At 42.0% G+C, this 5,979-nt stretch overlaps 1 non-coding gene across 1 annotated transcript; it reads right to left on the reverse strand.

Annotated features, from left to right (window-relative positions):
• Nucleotides 1-735: 735 nt before the first annotated feature.
• TRNAI-AAU lies at nucleotides 736-809 on the reverse strand. Its single transcript has one exon. It is a non-coding gene; the product is annotated as a tRNA-Ile (tRNA).
• Nucleotides 810-5,979: the final 5,170 nt, after the last annotated feature.

The raw sequence follows: 5,979 nt of genomic DNA on the forward strand, positions 1-5,979 counted from the left end.
AAAGGTCCATACTGCAGGCTGGGGGTAAGCAATGAAAGAGTCTGTGAATTGCAATGGCAACACACTGATTGTACTTGCAATGCGTCACAGGCTTTAATGCAAAAATTTTATAAATGCACTTTTTTTTTTATTAATATGGATGCATTTATTAAATTTTTGCAAAAGTGGGAGTATGTCTTTACCCTTTACTTCAAATCTCTTTTATTTCTAGAAGTGTTAATATGATAAAATGAGGACACTTTTGTGTATTAAGGCAGTCCATAAAAAGACATATTAAGGTTTTCAAAACTTGGGACAGTTAAACAAATAATCCTGGAGCGTTATGTCACAGCAAAAACGACTTTATTAAACAAAGGTTCTGCAGAATAAGGGTAAAGCAACAGCGCCCTCGCTGGTCAATAGGAGTAACTACAACTAGGTTCTTTGCGTCTTACAAATAATAACAATGCATTCAACAGAATTCTTTGATGAAAGAAATTTGTACACAAGCAGAACACTAAAATTATTTCTTCTTTGCACTTCACTAAAACATTTCATACATATTAAGTATTGCACGCATTACATATCAGATGTTGTAAACAAATAACTGTAAACGATGCTTTAAATAAATATGGATCATGTGTAAATAATATGTATATATGCATATTAATGGGCAGTGTTTCCTACAATTCTAGGGTGTCGATATATAAGAATTTATAGAAGATATGTGAAGAAAAAGGGGGGGAAAAAAACACTTGGCCCGTACGGGGATCGAACCCGCGACCTTGGCGTTATTAGCACCACGCTCTAACCAACTGAGCTAACCGGCCAGTTGATGTCTGCTGCTGATTTGTACATTGTTGACAAACTGTGTAACAAAAGCTTTCATAGTGATCACAGCAGAAGGAGATTTATGTTTATGCTTATTGCAGCTTTTTAGGAAAAACGATAAAAGCAGCCCAAACGCATGTTATAGATGAACAGGATGTGCTAGTTTTAGGTGATAAAATATATTCTTTATTTTGCTATATCTTCCTGGCTTCTGCTATGTATTTTCTATCCTGGGTAACGTAATATATTTAACAACAGCTATAAAAAGTGTTACTTTGTTGAATTGTCTTGTAAATCATATAGCATTCTCCCCAAGCTTCTTCCTTTTATTTTATGTATGTCTACATGCTTAAATAATTCATACAATATAAAGCCACAATGGAGAATCTCACACAGGGAGATGAAAGTGCAATGTACTGTCAAGGTTTTCTTTTAAATACACAGAGCAGAGCAAAGCCCAAGACAGCCAGCAAGTGGAGGGGGGTTGGGGGGATGGTAAGCTCTTCACCACCATACAAAAGATTACATGGCTCTACATCCTCCTGATCACTTGTATATGAAAGCCTGGAACTGTATGGAAAAAAACAACACCAAGATCACAGCTGCCGTGATCTTGGAATTAGCCACTTTGGTACCGGACGATTATACTGAATATGTATGATTGTACTGATGTGGTTAATTAGGGGGCGAAATGCGTTGGGGCAACTCCGGCCCTCCAGGTGTGCTTTAACTACGAATCACAACATACCTCTGTCTGTAACTGTCAGTATTGCAATGCCTCATGGGACTTGTAGTTCCACAATAGCTTGATGGCCGGAGTTGCCTACCTCTGTGTTCGGGAGAGGTACCTGTTTGGAGTGCTTTTGCATGCGCTGAACAATAAAGTGACACTAAACTCAGGAGTTAAATCTTAAAAATGTATTTACATACCTTAACTATTAGCATGAATGTATCTTATTTGTGTATCACTCAGCTGTAGATCCTCAAATCATCTCTGAATTGGTGCTGACAGTGTCCTTCCTTCTGGAGGGTGGCTACTTTTGTTCCCCAAATCCTTATGTGTGTTGTAAAGTAGCCACCGCTCCAAGCTCACTCCTGTGACAGACTACAATCTCACGTTAGTTAGCTCATTTGTATTGAGATTGTAGTCCATCACAGGAGTACACTTGAAGCGGTGACTACTTTACAACACACAGGGGCCATGGGAAAGAAAAGTAGCCACCCTCCAGAAGGAGGGACAGGATCTACAGCCGAGTGATACACAAATAAGATGCATTTGTGTTCATAGTTAAGATACTTGAATATATGTTTAAGGTTTAACTCCTGAGTTTAGAGTCACTTTACCCTTGGTAAGTGGTTGGCAGCTCCGGAACTATACTCTGTGGTATATAGAAGGAACAGGCCCAATCTGTCCTTAATACTGAAACTCTGTTTTAGTTGGAGTTACTCTTTCAAGTCCAGCTCTAAACAATACTTTTTATTTAATTTTTAGAATAGGGAAGGGTTAGAACTTCTGTTGATGCTTTTATTGCTGCCTCTGTCTTCCTGTCCAGGTGACAAATGCACATCCTACTTTTTTTTTCTTGACGTCACAAGAAGTGAAGGCTATTCTCCCCAATCGGGGAGTTACAGACAGAAATAAAACCATGACAGGCATTTTAACTCTTCCCCATTTTACAAAAACATAAAGTAAACATTTTGGCTGGAGTATGGCTTTAACGGGGCCGCAAGGCCTGGCTATATTTTACACATAAGCACTTATTTATTTTTCTCACTGCCTGTGCACTTCACTTTTTTATGTGTGTTATTTTTCACCACACAGGATGGAGGGTGTGGGTCTTCCGGCCTGCCCTGAAGTCTAGGGTGGGGGAGACCCCCGATTCAGGTTCCTTCCTCCCCTGAATCGGGGTTCTCCCTTCGGGAGAGCCCCCAACCTAGTACCCGATGGTCGGCTTTGGCTGACCATGCAGAACGGGTCCGCCTGGTTTCGGCCAGATGGACATGAGTGCCTTGCCCCTGTCAGGAGCCTTGCACCCCGGGGGGGCTGGAAGGGGCCCTGTCTCTCTGACATTGACACACCCTTGTGCACCTTTTGTGTGTTTTACACATGCAGTTTTGTTCACTGTTGGGTGTTTGTTTGTAAGCACTGCGGGCTTTGAAAAAAAAAAGGCTTTAAAACCCATGCTTGTAGTAGATTATGTTTGTATGTTGACAAGCAAGGAAACAGTTAAGGTACAAAGCAGTTGAGAAAATGTTTCATTTGGAGGAATGGTGAATATGGTAATCTTTACCTCAGCTATACAAAAGCAGGCTCTACCACTTGTCAGCACCCATAATCAGATATTGACATCTGGGGCATGGACCCTCCGGACCAGACCCTTGGCCTTTAGACATGCATATCAATGCCTGGACACAGCTGTCGTCTTCTGACCAGTTTAACCACAATGTCAGAATGCTTTTCCAACTAATGGTAATATGATCATAATCAGAGGCAGTGCTTTGGTCAGTGCTCTGTACTATCAGACCTTCTGCTTGGAACAGCTCTGTGCATTGACAGCATTAGACATGACTTTACACCTATTTCCAAAGCACTGGTGATAAATAGTCCCAGTCCAAATGCTGGCAGCTTATCTATCAAATATACATTATGTATTATCTAATCCTGCTGAAAATGATGAGCATAAATTGTTTTATTTGTTTATTGCAGAACTGCAGCCCAAAATAATAAGATAAACAATAATATATATAATATTATAGTATTTAAAAGATAAAATAACAAAACTAGCTTTTGCTACAATAAATACCGTCAATCCAGTGATTACGCTGCCTTTGTTTCTGCTGCAAAACGTTTTTGCTCTAATTGTCAGCATCATTCAACTTCTTCTGAGCTTAGTTCATCCTTGACCCAAGCTTGTGACTGGACAGTGAAAAAGAGAAGCAGCTCAGTGATGAGCTCATCTCTCTGTCTCTCTGCATCCTCCTCCTAACAACATGCTTCGTGTCAGCACACAAGTTGATTGGCTGTTTGTACTGCTTCTTCATCTCGCATTTCAGCTCTGCTGTACAGGGACTGCAAGAGGCTGATAACAACTCAAATGCAGATACTTATACTGCTTGAATTTAAAAAAGAAACATAATAATGTATTCATGATTAGAGAGGTGCAATAATTTGTGCCCTTTATAGCTTCACAAGAGTCATGCTTTCCATCTCCATGGAAATAAATGCATCTTACGATGAAGAAACAAAAAGTGAAATGACCAGACCCATGTTAGCTCGCCTCTTTGGGGAGTCAGATGTAAGAGGGCATGTGTCTGTTTACATCGTATTACCACTGATCTGTCTCGATTAAGTCTGCCATAACTCTGTTCCATTTGGTTTTTTGGACCTGGCCAGAGTCAGGGGTTATGGGATGTAAACAGGCTCACGTCCCTAGATTAACATTGAGGTTCCACTCAAGAAACTGACAGGTGGACCTGATCGAAATGCCTATCCGTAAGGGCCTTTGTCAGTGTTAAGGGAGCCAGTGAGATCTACCATGTGTTTAATGTCATTAATTCTGTTAAACCTTGATGGGCGGAGAGTTGGAATCTGATGGGAGCAGTCATTTCTAACACAGAAAGAGAATGTTGTTTGCCTGTCCTCATTTTGTTTAAAGGGAGGCAAAGGTCGTAGAAAAGCTCTGGCTGCAGGTACGGAAGAAAGAAAATGGGATAGTTGTCTCCACTGCCAGTAAAGGTTGCATGACAAGGCACTAGGGATGAGGTTTGACCTGAACTGAAAATGTTCACAGTTTGATGAATGAGCAAACTATTTGACTAGTTCACCTGTCAAACTTGTGTTGGCCATTCACTAGCATCCCAGTAACCAGCGTTATTGGTTGCTAGCACACAGTTCGGTTCGCTTGGATGTTCGCTGATCCTAAATTTCTGGCTGGGTTCGGCAAACGTTCAAGTGAAAGCAACCTAGGCCAGATCGTTCACCGCTATGAGCTACTGTAAAGACTTTCCTCAGACCCATCACTTAACTTGTATTGCTCTTGACTTTTGGGGACTGAGCTTTGCTTCACCTGCACTTGAAGTACAGACTGTACTGTTACCCCAAGAGAAGAAGTGTCAAGGACATTGAGCTGACACACATGTTACACTAGAAACAAAAAACAAAAAGGGCGCAACGCTAGGTGGGCTAACTGACCGGGTCGGAAGACCCAGGGAAGGTGACAGGGAGAATTATGTGACAATGGGTGCAAAAGGCAAAAGAAAGAGCACTTAACCTAGATGTTCCTTCTTGAGCTTGAAAAAGAGGTATCGCTCCTCGAAACGCGTCGCTCAGCTCACTGCCCCTCCACCCCGCTACTACCCTCTTCCCACCACAGATCCGACTGACAGCTGACTACTTTCAGCCCACGGCTCCCGCACACTGCTCCAGTCTGCCGGACGTTTGCCGGACTGAGTCCCCATTCTTGTGGCTTCTCTCTTCCCCCCCTCTCACCCTCGCCCACTGCCTCCTCTCCCCGTGTGGATGCACATCATCCGGCACACCAGTTTAAGATAGACACCACAGATGACCCGATCCTCCACACCGGCCGTCCAGCCTCTGGTCCCATGAATTAAAATGTAAGTGCTCTTTCTTTTGCCTTTTGCACCCATTGTCACATAATTCTCCCTGTCACCTTCCCTGGGTCTTCCGACCCGGTCAGTTAGCCCACCTAGCGTTGCGCCCTTTTTGTTTTTTGTTTCTAGTTTGCATATTCACAGGCACTCCTCCTGGGCTTCAGGGCTGCACACTATTTAGGGTCACACATTGTTTACCCCCTCAACATCATTACAAGAGCGCTGTTTGTACGATTTGTGTTTTTGTCTACACATGTTACACTGTACACCATTTCCTTTACGTTAATGTTTGCTGCAATACATACTTGTTTCTTTTTTGTCTTTCAGGTTTTGCATTTACAGAACTGTCTTCGTGTTATTAAAAATATTGTGGTATCTGACAATTCCAGGTTAGTATTGTGCTGCCTTCGGCAGTTACATAAGCAATGTAATTGCATTGGTGTTTATTTTCTGTGTTTTTTTATAGGTCATTGTTATGCTGCCACCCTGTGGTCACTGTTTTTACTACACTCATTTTTCAGTGCATTCTCCCCTTTGTGTGATTCAATTTCCTCCTTT

The sequence above is a fragment of the Nanorana parkeri genome, unplaced genomic scaffold (assembly GCF_000935625.1).
Source record: "Nanorana parkeri isolate BGI_ZX_2015 unplaced genomic scaffold, ASM93562v1 scaffold220, whole genome shotgun sequence".
Lineage (NCBI taxonomy): Eukaryota > Metazoa > Chordata > Amphibia > Anura > Dicroglossidae > Nanorana > Nanorana parkeri.